Source organism: Canis aureus, chromosome 35 (genome assembly GCF_053574225.1).
Source record: "Canis aureus isolate CA01 chromosome 35, VMU_Caureus_v.1.0, whole genome shotgun sequence".
Classification (NCBI taxonomy): Eukaryota; Metazoa; Chordata; class Mammalia; order Carnivora; family Canidae; genus Canis; species Canis aureus.
In genome coordinates, this window is record NC_135645.1 from 22,773,950 (window position 1) to 22,791,778 (window position 17,829).

At 37.8% G+C, this 17,829-nt stretch overlaps 1 protein-coding gene across 14 annotated transcripts in view; it reads right to left on the reverse strand.

Annotated features, from left to right (window-relative positions):
* Positions 1-9,381, reverse strand: part of ZPLD1 (zona pellucida like domain containing 1) — a 79,348-nt gene extending 69,967 nt beyond the window's left edge. For 8 of the 14 annotated variants that reach the window (XM_077883751.1, XM_077883745.1, XM_077883750.1 and 5 more), the window contains exons 1-2: positions 3,744-3,982; positions 1,833-2,054 (exon numbers count right to left, since the gene is read on the reverse strand). The gene's annotated coding sequence lies outside the window, so the exon portion shown is untranslated. Of the gene's footprint in view, positions 1-1,832; positions 2,055-3,743; positions 3,984-4,240; positions 4,309-8,277; positions 8,425-9,238 lie in introns of those variants that run through there. The other 6 variants (XM_077883753.1, XM_077883752.1, XM_077883748.1 and 3 more) reach the window with 3 other exon arrangements.
* Positions 9,382-17,829: the final 8,448 nt, after the last annotated feature.

The following is a 17,829-nucleotide window of genomic DNA, read 5'->3' on the forward strand; positions in this document are numbered from 1 at the left end:
CTTTATCTCAAACATGGAAGATAGAATCATATTTGTTTCATTAAAGTTACTTTGTGAAGTCAGATCAATGTATAAAGTAGTTGGAAATGGTCTACACCTGCCATAGTCAATGTCCATTTTGGAATGTTGTTACTGTTTTTTTCAAATATAAAAGCTAACTTAATAATGCTTCTGAATCGTACTAGACAAATTACAATGCTTAAATTGAACGACATGGTTTATTCTTACCTTATTAATGTCTCAGAAGAGACCAAACTCTGAATAAATAATCCCGAATCAGTATTGAATTGAGCCGATGAACTCCAATGGGATTTAGACTATCTGCTAATTCTCCTGGGTAAAGGATTTCTTTTACATATGCTGGGATTTGGAGAAGTAGAATCTGATTTGCCTCTAGCTCCTATCTTTTCATCCCATAGTTAATAAATATTTGTGTACAATAAACTTTTGCAACCACTTTGTGTTATTTAAATGCCAATATATCTCTTCCCCCACAATGAACATAGATGGGTATATTAAGGACACACACACAAAAAGTATTTTGAGAACAGATGCAATTCTTTCTCAGGATCTGGTGTCTATTAAAAATTACTTTTTGAAACATTTGATAATCTTTATATAAATTATTAGGTCAATTTTTTCCATTTTGCCTAAGAAATATTTTGGAATGTGAATATTATTACATTTTTATATGACAGAAATATACTGGTATTCTTATCTGATCCCCCTTCCCATTCCCCATACCCTCTCCTCTTTCTGAACACAGGCATGTGTAGTAAGCCTTTCACAAACAAGGCATCCATTCAGGACTTGGGTACTTGTGCCAATTTCCATTCAACAGGATTCCTATGCACTTGTAGGTGCCAAACAGCAACTCCTGTGTTTCTCCAAAAGAATTCTTAATAGAGAGGGGATTAAACTCTAAGTGGCTTCCTGATTTCACCATTTCTGTAGTCCAGTGTTAGGTTGCTGAAAGGTTACTTCATTTGTACCATCAGGAGTCTAACAGGCCTTAGAAACTGAGTGAGTGATGTAATGATTTGTGTGTGTGTGTGTGTGTGTGTGTGTGTGTGTGCGGGCGTGCACGTACACAGGAAACACTGGAGTAACTAGCAATCTGTTTCATTAAAAGCACATAGACATTTTTGAGCGTCTCGTCATTTTTTGAAAGCAACTCTTCTGTGATGCTCTAAATTTCAAATGAAAATGCAAAATGTGAGATAAAAATTATTGTAATTGGAATAATAGTCCATATAGTAAAAGAGAGACAAAATTAAATGAGCGCATGTATTTGCCCAATACCGATACTCAACTCCACTCTAAGCAAATATTTACTCATTATCCTAATATAAAAAGTAAAACGTCCTTAGGGTGGCAATGCACCTATAAATGTCCAGTCTATAAATGCCAAAAACCATATTGCAGCAACAGTTCCACATGTTCATGTTCAACTAGATCGATATATAATCAAGAGGAAAAAGGAAACAGAGCTCACACTGAGTGGAGGACTCTCCAAATTATCAAACTTGAAATTAAACAGGAGAGAAAACATTAAAACTATTGCTTTTATAAATATAATCAGTCATCTGGAAAATGAGTTCTATACAGATATAATAAGTTCCCGAGAATAATTTGTACCAAGTCCAACCAGTGCTTTCAGTTTTGTGCAAACCATCTTAGTGATGGTTTCTGGTTCTAAGTATCGTCCAGCATCTTCTGTGCTCTCCATGTGTTCACCATGGGCCTGCTGAAAATATGTAGTTGAACCACACAATCATGCAAGGTTATTTATGAAAAATTTATTTGACTTGGCCCCACACTTGAACTCTTACCTTAAAAATCAAGAAGGTGCATTGCTGGAATAAACAGCTTCACTAGAGTCCGTTTATAATTGCTACTTTCACAAGACATCAAAGGTCCATAGGAAAGAGTTGTTTACTAATATCTGTCCTAAGCAATTTTCCTTCTTTCCAAAGGAGTGTGCCCTCTTCAAGTTTTAAGAAATACACGCCAGAGAGATTAAGAAGGATTAGGAAACAAATAGTCCGTGTAATCTGAAATTAAGGAATGAAGTTAATATATTTGATAGTTTAGCATTGCTTTAAGTTGATTTTATTTTATATAATATTTTTATTACAATGGTAATACTCTGGCCAGTGACACATGTAGGTCTGTTTTTGTCAACAGCCACATACTCTGCTTAACGAGGACTGACCCCAAGGTCCATTATACTAGATATTTGGTTTAGAAAATCTTCTAAAGATCAAACAAACTTTTTCCTGAAACTCACTATATTATTACATTTGTTTATTTTCAGCCATGGCTACAGCGGGTGGTTTCCACCTACTTCGAAACTGATTTAAGGGATATTATAAGTAAGAGGAATAGATATAATAAAGCTATTATGAAAACTTCAAAGGACAAGAATCAAACAGGAAGGAGGAATATAGTTTAAGAATCTACAAAGGAGCACTGACTAAAACCTGAACAGTATTTTCTATAGCAACTTTGTAGAAAATGAAGAACACATTCTTTTTTCTACTGTTTTTATCACTGCTCTTAAAGAATTAAGAAGGAAAGGTTAAGTGATAGGAATTTTTTCTTTCCTGTAAGTCTCTCAGTGGCCTTCTGAGAATTTCCATTTTCTTCCAAGTCTTAGCTCTCATTTTCTACAGAAATCATCCTCGTGCCAGTTGTTTTTAATTGCCATCCTGATATCTATTCATTCCATCTCCCCTTCTAATAGAACACAAATTAATTTAGTGGGTAATGTTTCCGTTTAAAAATACTTAGCTTTCCACAGTCCCACGAATCAGAGGATGGGCTTGAGGTGTAGTTCTGGGCAAAAAATATATTGTAGCAACTACAGTTAAATATTGGGCTTTTCAGAGTGTTATGTCTTCCTAAAAACATGGGCAAACCTCCTCGACATATCTTTTGCTCTTTACCTTTACCCTTTCTTCCTTCTTAGAATTGAAAAGTGATGTCTAGAAGGGTAATCTCTCTCCCTCTCGCCCTCGCTCTCCTTTTTTTTTTTTTTTCAAATACAAGGAGAATGTGCATTAAGGATGACAATTCTAAAAAGCAGGGAAAGTCTGCTCCTCACTGTCCTCCTGTCAACAGCCCTGGAGTACTATCTGCCTCCAGACTCTAGTCACATGAAATGGAAAATAAACAAAATAAGACACTTTAACTGAATTTCCATGACATACAGTTGAATACAACCCTAAATCTTGGTCTTCCTTTGAGTTTCTCAGCCTCACTCTGGTTTAGCTGCCCCCCCCCCTTTCCACAGCATCTCCTACAATCCCAAACACAACCTTTTCTCTCCCTCATTGCCTAAATTTCAGGAAGAGAGAGACCATGTCAAACTTCCAAGTGCAGGTCCCCAGAACCTAGCTCATGTCTACATAGCACATAGGAAGCATCTATTAAATGGGGGAATAATAAAGAAATTAGTGAAAAAGGACAATATCCACTTCTCTCTACATCTACTACAACTAACTGTTACATTTATTACTACAGCTAGGGTTTTTTATTAAAAACCTAGACTGTTGAAGTCGCTTCCTCCTTGCTTAAAAACCCTTCCATAGTTTCCCATTACCCTTAGAGTAAAATTCAAATCCCTCCCACCTTCTGGGAAACCTGGCACTGCTCTGATTGTGTGTCTTTCCTTTTCCTCATTACATTCTAGCCACACTGGCTTTCCTTCCGTTTTTAAAACATTTCAAGATCATTCTAACCTTAAGATCTTGTACCAGATGTTCCCTTTCCACAAATTTTCACATGTTGGCTCCTTCTTGCCTTTCAGATGGCAGCTGAGATCACATCCTCAGAGAGGTCACAGCTGACAAGTCAATGTAGAGGAACTCATCAAGCTCTCTGTCCCATAACCCTTTTGTGCAGCTGTGGAGAAAATATTCTTGTTTCTGCAAAGTTAGGGCCTTCTGGGAACACTTTAGTGAAATTTGGAATCTAGGCTAAAACACAATCCTTACAAGGTAATTTAGGACTGACTAAATAACAAGAACCCCAGAGAGTTTTATCTCTTCAGAGGTATGTGTTTACATTTCAAGGGGAGATGAGACCCAGGGCCATGGACACATTCCAAAAGGAGGACGCAGGATCCTTCCTATTATTTTTCCAAGGAAACGCTCTCAAAAAAAGAGGAAAGTCAGCTGCCTTTCTGTCCTGTATAAATGTCCAGATTCATTTAGGGGAGGAGGTTGGGGGTACTCACCTACCATACAGACTCTGTATATGTTGAGTGACAGCTGGCTCTCACTGCATTGCCCCCGAAGGAAGACACTACAGCACAAGGAAACGGGGCATTATTATTTGCTATAAATAAATAATGATAAATCTGTCTGCTCCAGAAACCTCATGCTAGCATTCAGGATAGCATTGATAAATACATTATCATAAATCTAACATCTCCTAGATTTGTTATAGTTTTCGTCATTATCTGATATTGGGTATCCACATCACTCTATGGCGGTCCACAGGTTCAGTCTTTGCTGTCTTTACAACTAGAGCCTGAAAGAGCTCCTAGTAGGAGATCGATAAACACTAGTTGCATGAATAAATGAATCAATCACTAAAATGACAATTTTTTGAAGAACTGGATTGTGGAGCTTTCTAGTGAAAAAAAAAAACAGAAGGGAGATTATAAATTTTAGAAAAATGATTGCTTATTTCAGGTGGCCTCTTAAAGAATAGCATATGTAACATATATTTGAAAACTTAGGTTTTTATAAATGCCTGGAATGGACACATTTTGTTTTTTTAATGGACTGAGTTCTTAATGACTTAGCTACTAGCTGTGTAGTTGACGAGATGTTTATTTTGGTATAAACATTGAATAATTTATCTGTATTCCTGCCCAGCTGCAGAGCAATTGAATCGAGCAGGACCAAGACTTCTCTCAGAAAGCAGTTTCAGTTCTTGCCAGAGGTCTGAACAAGAACACAATTAAATTCTCAGAGTTCTGCAAATACATTAACTGGAAAACTTTAAGACTGTACTTTAATAATTCTCAATCTCCATCATGTGAATACTAACAATAATTTGAGGAAGACTACACCTTAATGGCATTTCAAGATGAGTTACTCTCAAAATACACTCTACAGAACCTGCAGATTAGACCTGTTAAGCATCATATCCACATGGATATTGAAAAATGTCTTCCAAAAATGATTATTTTCATTTTGGTAGACTTGATAATGAGCTCTTACTTCTGATAATATTTGCACTATTTGTTCAAGCTGATCATTTAATTGTCGAAATAAACATACTGACATTCTAAATATTGTGTAAATATAGTTCTTAAAGATCCACTCAGTGGAATTGGACGCTGTAACACCCAATGCCTTCCGAAAGGTAAAGTCTGGGTAAATAAGAGTTGAGAATTTAATATTGTATAGTTGTGCCTTCAGCATAATCCATAGAACAGGGTGTCCTGATTGGCAGGTAAGAGACTTTAGCCATCTCAGCAGGTATATTCGTATAGTAAAAAAGGATGCATAATACTCTATTAATAGTATTTCTAAAGATCATCTATATACTTTCTGTATGGGTTTTCTTAAAATCATCTTATTTCCCAAATAGGCATCTCTCTTGAGAAGAAAATGTGTTGATACCCCATTATCAGTATTTCCAATTATTTATTAATTCATGAGGCTCTTATAGTTTGGTAGACATGAGCAGCTCTCCAGAAGCTAAGACTTAAAGAGAAAGAAAGAAATCAAGTTCCTGAACCTACAAAAATGAGAATAAGATTGGAAACAACAGGGACACCAGAAGTATCACTACATTATATATTATACATACATTATATACTTTTGTTATTATGCAATATACAAAGTAATATAAAAAGGGTGATGTTCTTGCTAATATCTGATCCATGTAAAGAAAATGTTTACAAAGGCCTAAGGTGAAGGCTAACTATACAATTTGCAGAGCTCAGTGCAAAATGATAATATGAGCCCCTTTTCCAAAGCAGGGGAAAAGCTTTTTCTGTTCTATTGTCTCTCAAACTATCATAGTGACTTTTATTTTCATTTAATGTTGTGCTCCCTTGGGAATGAGGATACCTGCTGGGCAAGTACAGACCCTCACAAGTGTCCTCTCTGCACCCATGCTGAAACTCATGCTGGGAACAGAAGGCAGCAGAAGTCACTGGGTGCAGTCAAGGGAGTGGATGACTTGGCACCCCACCAGGGGAAATAAGGAGATGACAGGAGGCAGGATCGTATGTGAGAAGATGACTTCAGTGCATGCTCCATCATCCCATCAGGATGATTTTTGATTATAGAAGATAAATTTAAAGATAAAATTATTAATAATTTCAAGATGCCCACATTGTAGCAAATCCTAAACATGGGACCCTATATGATTGCCTTGTTCACATATCCATGAACCTGACCCTTCCTAAGCCAATAAAGAGTCTCCCTGTTCTCAGTCTGGCTCTGACTTAATTTGCTTCAGTTATTTCTCTTTTTTTCTTTTTTTTTTTTTTTTTTTTTTTAGTTTTTATTTTAATTCTAGTGAGTTAACATACAGTGTAATATTAGTTTCAGGTGTACATTTCCATATAGCACCATGTGCTCATCACAAGTGCCCTCCTTGATCCCCATCACCTATGTAACTCATCCTCCCACCCCACCTCCCCTCTGGTTACCATGTTTGTTCTCAACTAGAGACAGTCTTACATTTCTTGTACCCAGTTCTAGTATTTTCAAGGTCAGAGAATATCATTGATGAGTATTATATAATCAATAAGGATTAAAATAGTTTTTTTAAAGATGTTGAGAGAAGAATTTTAAAGACGGAAAGAATCTTAAGTTATGTAGCCCAACTCTTTCATCTGACAAACAGAAAACCAAGGCCTCAAGGGGCTAAATACTCAATGTCACCACCAGCTGGTCAGCAGCAGGGCAAGGAATGGAGCCCACCCTTTCTCACTCCCAACCCAGACCTCCTTTAGAAGGGTTGAGTGAGACAAAGAAAGAGAAATTTTATTTCACCAGCAGTTTAGATTTTTAAGAAATATGTTCAGGGGTCTAGTTGAAGCTGACTCTAATGAGGCATGTTAGTAAAAGCTTGGAACATTTATTCAGTACCACAATGCCCACGTGGAGTGGATCATATTATTTGGCCTCCAATGAATTAGGAGGTGACATACTGATAAAAATTTCAGATTTTATCTAACATATTTTACCTTTATTGATTTTAATCTATAAATCCCTGGAAGATGTACCCCTGGTCGTCTGAAATTTTAGGTTGTTGCTCCTTTCACCACACAACCCTATGTCTTCTATTAGCTATCTTTCTTTGTTTTCTGCAATTGAGAGTCAACATTGCTATCTGATTTAATTTAAGATTTTAAGTAACTAAAATTTCTGCCTCCATGAGGCAGGGATTTGGAACAATGAAAACTGAGGAACCATCTTTCTCCTAGATAAGCATGAACAGAACAACATAAGCTAAAAATGAACTTCAGAGAGATGAATGAAGGAAAGGAAGATACTCCATCCTCTCCCTGCATACCAGAAAATGGAATGCTGAATAAGTCTCAATGAGCTATTTGTTTAGAGAAATGTACAGATTATAAAATGTACTCGGTACGATTCTTATTTGGGGATCATCATAAGGCCAAATGCTTTTCTCGTGAGTTCACTCAAGTTTACAATGTTTATAATACAGTAAAATCTATAGTAATAAGTAGCAATCTATGATCATTATCATTGTCAGGTAAAGAAATGCTACAGTGACTGGTACTAGTTTGAAAGATAGTGATACCTTCCTAAAAATATTTTGTTACTCCAAGGACTAGAAAAAGTATATACTACTAAGCCAAGTGGCTCTTGGAAGAAGGGCCCTGAGGATATTATAGCTTTTGATATAGTGTTTTCTGTTATATAAAATGTGACCTCACGTCACAGAAGACCACTTGGTTGACAGAGTTCTTCCCATTGGCATGCTGCTATACTGGGTGCTATCTCTGGGCAGAAAAGAAGCAGACAGCAACTTTCTTCCATCAAAGCACTGAGTTGAACTGGAAATACAGACAATATAGAGGAGATAGATGAACGGTTAATATATTCTGTTCTGTCTTGGTTCTGGTCTCTACTTAGAGCTGTGTCACTGCTTAGATCTAGATCAGTCGAGTTTTGTTTATACCAGCAGGGAAATTCTCCATCATATGTTTTATCAAATCCTAACAGAAACACCTGGAGCGCAAAAGCAAAACCAGATTTACTACCAATTCACACTGACCTGAAACGTTGTTATCAATTCTAACTTCAGTTAACGCGTAGTCCCTGGTGTTGTTCTCTGGGACAGTTCCCATGCCCTCTAGAATTTAGAATCTCTATGAATGCCTCGGTGAGGGTAGAGTACCCAGGCAGCCTGTGCATCAAAAGGCTAAAAATGAAAAAGGCACAGTAAAATAAATCAGTTGGACTACTTAGTGGTAAATGCCTCATTTTCTTGTTGTGTTTACCCTTCTGACCCAACAGAACAGCAATGTATATCCTCTCCCTGCATTCTTAATAAGGTTATTTGCACTGCATACCTAATGAGTTTGTGCCCAATGCAATAAATTCTCAGTTCTGAAATGCGTGCAAGAGTGTAGACATCATTATTGGAAGAATTAACCTTGTAAATGAGGAGCACCCTTATTGAAGCTCTGGATTTTGATTATTCAAGAGTGACATGGGAATACAGGCAGTTTTCTGCAGAATTATGATCAGCCTTGCAAATAGCCACACACTGTGAATAAGTAACAATATCTTGGCAAGAAGTGAAAAAATCTGACTTCATTTAAAAAACATCTCTGTGTTCGTTTGTGATTTTCAGTGCCAAGTGGGGAGAGAAATATTGTGTGTATCTCTGATACATAGAATTAAAGGCTTATTTAGCAGTAGTGATCTGTATTTTGAACTGGTTGGACTGCGCAAAACTACAAAGAGGAAATGTAGGCAGAAGAGAACCTTTTGGAGCCACACTCTCTGCTGCTTACAGTGCCCAGAACACCCCAGATATTTTCCTATGTCCCAGCCTCCACTCAACCACACTACGCAACTTCAACAGTCGCAGCTAAGACATACCTGGATACACTAAAATTTTATCAATATCCTGACTTATTACGAGGTAACAAAATTCAAAGGGTATAATGAAGGTACTAAGTTAGAGCTCAAAAATGAATAATTAGTGATAAAGAAAAAACAAATATTACCTCACTTAAGTAAAAGCCTGAGACAGAGACTTTGACTTTAATTCCTTCCAGTTTTCTAACCAAGCAAAGACACTGAGGTTTAACATGGGACTTGGAGATTTTTCTTCCTTCTCCTCTGATTCATGATAGCTATCTCCTCTTCCTTGTACCTTGAAGGAGCACAAGGGGAGGATATTTCAGAGTCTATAATTGAGAATAATGTTAAAGACCTATTAGCTTGGAAGCAAAAGCTCATCCAACTAAAGTCCTTTAGCCCATGGATAACAATCAACTACCAGGCCTGAGCATTAGGGAGTAGATAGAGGAAGAGTTTCCCTCTCTTCCATATGAGTACCTACAGACTTTATAGCATCCACAATAATAAGTATAAATCCCACTGTTGCTGATGGTATAGGTGGAGTAACAAGGGTGTACTTATTTTTGAAAACTGTACAGCTAAGGTTTGTGCATTTCAATGTCTTTAACTTGTACCTCACACACACAACACAACCCACTCGTAAATTATAATAATTATTATTGAATAAGGTTGGGGAGTGAGTGGAAGCAAAGATAAAACAAGAAGACTCAATACTGATAATTTTTTAAGGTGGAAGATGGGCTCATAGCTCATTATACTATTCTATTTATTTTGTATATGTTTTAAAGTTTCTCATAATAAAAGATAAAAATGCTAATTGTTTCTGTCTTATCACCAATCCACAGCCATTTTTATCATTGTGAGAACCATGATCAAAATCCACTGACATATTTGACATTTAACAATGCAGATGGAAGACATCAAATCACCTTCCAACAACCCAAACTGAAGGAATGAGCTTGACATTTTTTCACTTCTGGGTCTCTGCTTACATAAAGATGAGGAATTAAAGAAGCTTTCCCATAATCATTAAGCATTATTATACTGCCTGAAGGAGTCAGGGATACCAATTAAACAACTCTACCCGGTTAGGGGTCTGCAGTGTTGTATGTACCTCCTTACAACACCTTCAGCGGACTGAGCGGACTGAGCATCCTGAGATTTATCAAAGTCCCTTCACTACTGACTTAGCCTTTATTCACTCTACTGTTTCCAAAATTTCTAGATTGAGAATATTCAGTCTTTGTACCATCACACAGCATCCCATTTAAAGTACCAATATATAGATAATGAAGTCTTTCTAAAAATGTTTACTTGATGCTCAAGCATTGGTTATCATCGCCACCAAAGAAAAAACTGCTTTAATGGAGGCATGTTTTCATATTGCACAAGGATTAGGATTCAATAAATGTATATTGAATGAATGAATGAATGAATGAATGGTAGAGGAGAGATATTGAAATGAGTGAAAAAATTTTATAATGGGCTTCAAAGACAGAACTAAAGAAAAACGCCAAATACTTAACAGAAAAGAGCATTTGTAAAGATTTTAAAATTAAGGTCACTGGAAAGCATTTTTGGAGTTATTGCAGGCCAAGAAATGCCACAATATATTGAGGCTTTAAAAAATTATATATAATACTTTTTACATCTTAAAAGCACAATTGGTTTAAGACTTGCTAAGAGAAGCAGTCAAATCTGTAGGAAAAAATTGCCTTTGTCTACAACACATTTATTACAAGGCGAACTTTAGTGTGTTAAGTTTGACTTTGGTTGAAATTGGTTTCAAAAGATCTAAACTTCAAAAGCTAAAATGAGACAAAAAGATTTATGGAGCCTAAATTACCTGAATAATTACTTCTTATTTCTACCTTCACTTTTTATCTCCCCTTTACTAAAGCTTGTGTGTCAAATATTGAATAGCAACAGGATGAGAACTAAAATAATCCCAACTGCTCATAAACAAGAGGCTCCATCAAATCCGTACTAAGCATGTACACAATGTTTTTTTTTTTTTCACAACAAAGAGCAGTAGTAGGTCAGTAGGTATTAGCATCAAAGGCCAAACTTAATAAGTAAAAATTTAGGCAAAAGCAGATGGTTTTGGTCCTCTCATGACTCATGGCACCTAGCTGCCCAAGCCTTTATTTCAAAGTGCAGTAGACACAGTCAGTGCTCTCTTCCTAGAAACAGGGCAAAAGTACCTGTAGTCTTTTAAGTTATCTTGTGAAGATACCCTGTCAATCAAATGGACTGAGTGCCCATAATATGCAAAGCATTCAGAAAAAAATCAGAACAAAAGCTTCCTCACATAGCTGAGACACTTAGCTTTGCCCCAGCAAAATTGCAAAATTGTGCAGTCCTGTCAAATGTTACTATGCCGGGACGTGAAAACATCAATAATAACTGCATCTAGAAATTTGATTTCAGCAGTCTTTTGAGATCTATATATATAGATCATATATATATGGATCACTGCATAGCTCATTACAGAGGAAGCGTACCGTAGCTGACGTGGCATGTAGACTGACCATATAACCCCAATTTTCTCTCACTGGCAACTTTCTGACGCTTTTTTTCTCCCCTCCAGGGCTATAGTTTGTTTTCTTCTTGAGGCCAGCTTAACAATGAGTTGTAATGGAAATTTTGCCCTAAAAATGTTTAGTCATGGGTTCAGTTGGTTAGAAAACAGCTAATGAAGCCAAGGTCATAGGCTCTTACTGGTAGGAAAATCATGTGGAAAGAAAATATTCCACATCTGAGATCAGCTCCTGCTCGGGATCAGTAGTCTCCCACTGGAATATCACAGGCCAAAGGGGGACTGGTTGGAGAGTGGGGAGGGTCCACACCCTGCCAGCCGTAGAGGATAGCCAGTCTCCTGATCCTTCTTGTGTTTGTATTAGGAGGTATGAGTTCTAAATTAGGTTTAGAAATAAGAAGAGGGGTGTTGCAACATCTCTGCCCTTTGAGTTCTACACACCCCAAGTGAGGGAAGAAAGACAAAAAAAAGAGATAAGTAATAAAGTATAGCATTTTTGAGCACCAAGTAAATAGTGCAGCCAGTAAGTGTGGATGGAGCGAAGAAAAGAGAAAGATTGCATTTTGGCACATAGTCAGGGGAAATTTCTAGAGGAGGTGACCTTGGTGCCAGCCTTTCTGAGCATGGAGAAAAAGCAGGAGATGGGTATTCAGTAAAGGAGACCTCTTGATTCATCCTCATAGAGAATCTTGGTACCCTCCTTCTGGGAAAAAAAAATACAGCTCAGGCTTTTCAGTGTGCATAGCAGGAGGTCAATTCTTATACTTATTCCAGTACTTCAAGCCTGTGGCTCATCCTTTAGTTAGCAACAGGGAATGCAGGAGGCTGTATTCAGGAAAACATTTCATATCTAAAGACCTGCTGAGAAAAGTGCACATCAGGGAAAAGCATTCAAGACATCCACTCCTGAAGGCTTTTTAAGATGTATCCTTGGATCAAGTTAGAGCTTTATAAAGCTGCATGTCATGACTACCTTCACTGACTTATGCTTTAAAATTAAACTCTCTGAGTAGAACAGGGGTTACCAAGGGACTGAAGGGTGAGAAAAATGGGGAGATGTTGGTCAAAGGGTACAGACTTTCAGTTATACGAGGAATAAGTTCTGGGGAGCTAATATACAGCATGGTGAGTATAGTTAATAATTCTGTATTGTATCCTTGAAATTTGCTATGAGAATAGATCTTAAGTGTTTTTAACATACCAAAAAAAAAAAAAAAGGTAACTATCTGAGGTATCTGAGGTTATGGATGTGTTATTTAATTAGATTGAGGTGATTATTCCACAATGTATACAAACATCAAAACATCATATTGTACACCTTAAATATATAAGATTTTTATTTGATAATTTTACCTCAATAAAGCTGAAAAAAAATAAAATTAAATGCTCTGGCTTGGCAAAAATCTATCAAAAAATAATCCCATATCTTTTGATCTAGTTATTCCAATTCAGACAATTATTTCTATAAATAATCTCCTTTCAGTGTGTTGATATGCATATGTGATCATTCGTATTACAGGGAGGTTTTGTTTTGTTTTTTTTGAAATTGTGAAAGACTGGGAAGCAATATCATGCATATTGGCAGGCACGAGTTAACTAAATTAAAGTGAACCCATGTGATAAATACTCTGAAGCCCTTCTAAAAGCTCAGTATGAGAATGGCTACATATACTGACCTGGATCTAGCAAACTAGGAGCTGATACCTTAATGAGGAGATGCTACTCACACAGAGATCCAGTGTTAGAACGTGCCAGGTTGGGGTGACAACTGAAGCAAAACACCTTGGGCCAGATACACTATTCTAAGAAAGCCACTAATGAGGTGGATGAGGAAGGGGAGAAGGGTTGAGATCTGAGCATGAAGCAGGTCACTTACAGCCTGAAGGTCATGCCTTAAATTGAGTGGGAACAAATAGACTATTTTAAGCAGATGCCCAGGTTCGTATTGTAAAATGGTCACTCTACCCTCTGTATGGAAGATGAATTCTGTAGGGGTAACAGCAGAAGGGGGTGCAGGATAGGTGGCCATTGCAATGGTCCATGCAAGAGACTTTGAGAGGTGACAGTACAAGCAGTAAACGGTTTGGAGAAACATTCCAGAGATAAGATGCCTGTTTCCTCTTCCTTTTCATATTCATGTTTTTGTTTATTTTTAATGTAGTGGCGCTGTGGTCAACTTCAAACTCATCGTCCCACCTTACATCTTTTTTGAAGGCACGTGGGGCATAAATATAAAGTTCTAAATAAAAGAGCATGTGCCTGTATGCTCATGCACATAAAGGTACGTGCTAAGTAGCAACAGCTTGACTATGCATGTGGAAGGAGCAAAAGCCAAGGATGCAAAAGACCTGCTCTCATACTCATACTTTTAAAGATTTTATGTTCTTTATATTTAAGATGGTATGAGCATAAATAGCTATGCTCACGGTGGTATAAGAGTTAATATTAAGAGTGCCCGGTACAATGTCTAGCACTTTGAAGAAGGTCAGCAATTGCTTGGGATTAAAATGGGGAAGACATGGGATATTAAAACGGAAGATGTACCATGAGGAAGATGTAGGGAAATCTGAACATGGGGCCGGAATACAAAGCCGCATTTTAGGAAGGTGGTATCCAGTTAGTTTCAGGAGCTGGTACATATAGGGGAAAAGCCAGTTGGGAGATTATTGCATTCTTCACAACATCTATTTTAGAAAAGGAAAGAAGAGATCTCATTATCACCATTGACAGACAAAGACGAGAATGACTCACCTCAGGTCAAACAACAAATCGGGGGCAGAAATGAGACCAGGCTGGAAAATCACGCTTCCTAGTCTAAGTACACTCATTCTCTGGCCCCCCCGCTGCCTACATTATTCAAATACAGTACGTGAATCTGGCTATTCATGTGACCTTTTCTAAATATGAAAGCTTGCTGAAACCCACTAGATAAATAATATGCCAAAGGTCAGAGAATAGAGAAAACAGTGGTTTCGCTCAAGTTCTAAACTTGTTTTCCTTTCTTTGAGTTTGTCTCTAATTTCCAATTGTCTTCCGAAATTAAAGCTTTTAGTTAAATGGCATCAAACTATTCCTCTCTGTTCCTGCTGAATCTACGTGTATAAGTGTCTAAGGAGTTTGTGTGCGTGTATTCACACGCATTTATCTCAAGGGTGAAAGTAATCCGTCACCATTAACTGTGCAGAAAATGCTTCTAAAGAGAAATTATCGTTTAGTTTGCCATATCTGTAGAATAAGTAAAGGTTTTTACAATTGCCTCAGAGGAAGTATTGTATTCAGTAAATGTGAGAATTTAAAAGCCATGGTGATTAATGAAGGGAACGCCCTACCCTATGAAAACAAAGCACCAAGATACTTTAGTAAGAAATTGCTACAATTTCAACAAGATACAGTGCATATTCGGATGAAGGAAATGTGAGTGAAGAGGATGCAGGACAGGTAATGGGTAATGGCATCTTCCAGATTCATTCAACCGTTAGGAGTAGCAAATCACGTGGGCTCACTGTATTTGTGCTTCCCCAGACCTAGAGATGTACCAGCTGGGACAGGATACATAACAATGACCAAATATGTCAGCTTTTAAAAATTTGGGACTTTGGGGTGCATGGGTGGGCCAGTGGTTGAGCATCTGCCTTCAGCTCAGGGTGTGACCCCGGGGTCCTGGGATCAAGTCCCACAATCAGGCTCCCCGCAGGGAGCCTGCTTCTCCCTCTGCCTGTGTCTCTGCCTGTCTCTCTGCATTTCTCATAAATAAATAAATAAATAAATAAATAAATAAATAAATAAATAAATAAATCTTTTTAAAAAATTAAGACTTTATTCTTTCAAACACCTCATCAGAGTTCTCCTACTCATTTCCAAGTGACAACCAGTAGAAATATCTAGATTATTTTTGAGTATCACGTTAAGACTAACTGACACATTGATTGGAGAGTCTCTCTCCCGTCAACTCTCCTTCTCCAAACAACATTTGCTTGCAAAAAATGAACCTATATGTCTAGTCAATGAAGGTCTGCCATTAAATATTACACTATCTAGGGGCACCTGGTGGCTCAGTCAGTTAAGCATCTGATTCTTGATTTCAGCTCAGGTCATGATCTCAAGGTCATGAGTTTGAGCCCCACAGTCAGGCCTCATGCTCAGCATCAGGAATCTGCTTCAGATTCTCTCCCTGTGCTGTCCCCTCTGCCCCTGCCCCCTGTTCTCTCTTTCTCTCTCTCTCTCTCTCTGTCTCTCTAAAATAAGTAAATAAATCTTTTTAAAAATATTCACAGTACCTAATGGGACCCACAGTAATGGGAAAGAGATAATGGAAAGGAAAAGAGGACTTCCCCTCACAGTTTGTCATTGATTCCCACTGACAGACTCTCTCCTTGACCAAACTGCGATGAAGCCCTTCTGAACCTTTTTGTCAAACAGGTCTTGATTTTCCGTGTCGATCCCTGCCAAACCCATTTTCAGCAAGAATCCTGCTAAGTCATCCCCATACCCTCAATATCTGATCACACTTGATACCTGACCAAGTTTCTCTTGCCCTACTTTGATATCAGTCTGGCCATGTTGCCTTCAGCAAGAATCTTACTAAATTGGTTTAGCAAGAATCTATCCCTAATGTTTCCTCTTAGAAATTTTCCATCCACTGACCCCCTCACTAGGTTCCTTGGCTATAAAATCCTCACTTGTCCTTGTTATAGATTAGAAATTGAATGCAGCTCCATTCTGAAGCATCTTTCCCCTATGGTGATAACACTGAGTCAACTGTTTTCACCGCCTTTACCTAGTGTCTAGTTCTGTTCCTCTTCAACACCATATAGGACCTCTCGCCATCAAACAGCATTCTTACATTTCTTGCAACAACATTAATTCCTTTGATGATAGTAAAAGTCGGACTAGGCATGCACAAAGCTGATGGTCAAAAATTGTTTTCTGTCTACAATAGAATCGAAGAGTATGAGACATATGCTGTGAGAAGTGGCAGGAGTTGGAGAGAAAGTAACACATGTATCATTCCTATTTCCTCCCTCTTCTTTTTCTCATTAAGTATAATTTCTTAATGTGGTTGTCGCTGCTGGGAAACACTTTACCTGCATCACTGTACTTAATCTTTAATACAAACCTATGAGATATGAACTAAGTAATATACATTTTAGAAATGAGGCCACAGAGGCTTACTTTGTAAGTGGGGGGTGGGGGGCAGGATTCCAGTCACTTGAGTCTAGAACACTTTCCTTTACCATCCTGCTTAGGGAGTTCGCCGGATGGAGAAAGAAGAGCATATATGCCCAACCACACAGAGGCTGGAATGAGAACAGTGTGTCCTTGGATCACCAAGGAGTTTAGTACAGGTTGTGGGAACAGGAGAAGGGGTGGGTAACAGGGTACAGTGTTTAAATACCCAGACTTTAGGGAGATAGCCAGGACCGCTCCCTCAGAACGCTGCTTCTGCTCGCCTGCTGATCTTGGAGGAAGTTATTTATCATCTGCCAGCCTCAGTTTCCCCATCTTGCCTGTGTTGTATTAGCTATTATTCATATTATTATCTTATTTCCTGGACCCCCAAAGGTCAAGTTTTTCTATTTTGATGTCTCTAAAAATCAAGATATGTCATATCATCAATATAAAATAATCTTTTCAGCTCTAAGGCAGAGGAGTAAGTTGCAGCCCAGTTGTTTTCATCCTGCATAGAGGAATCTATCTGCCTAAAATGTGTTTGTTCATTAACTTGTTTGAGTTCTTTGCATTGGTAGCATTGCATGCAGTTTAATTTTCACTGAAATATGGATCTCTAATTGTCACTTAAATGTCTTCAAAAAGGGGCTATAAGGCAGCTTGAATATGCAGAAGACTGTCTGTCGCATCCAGGTAATGCAATTAGAGACAGAAGACATTGCCAGTGTTTCAGAATAAATCATAAGACTTTTAAAGGTAGCGAAGCATAGCAGGGCTGATTCATGCATCGTGAAGGACTATCACTGGAGCGCCAACATCTGCCTGACAAATGCTTCTACTAGGTTTTTAAGAGAAGCTATTAAACTTCCAACAACATGTAATTCAATTAAGAAAAAAAAATGGAACTATGAATTAACAAGAAGCAAATGCAAACAAAACACCTTGAAACGGCAATGTCTATCTCTAAAGAAATTGTGAACATGAGTTATGAAAAGCAATGTGCCAAGATCGAACTATACAACTTCC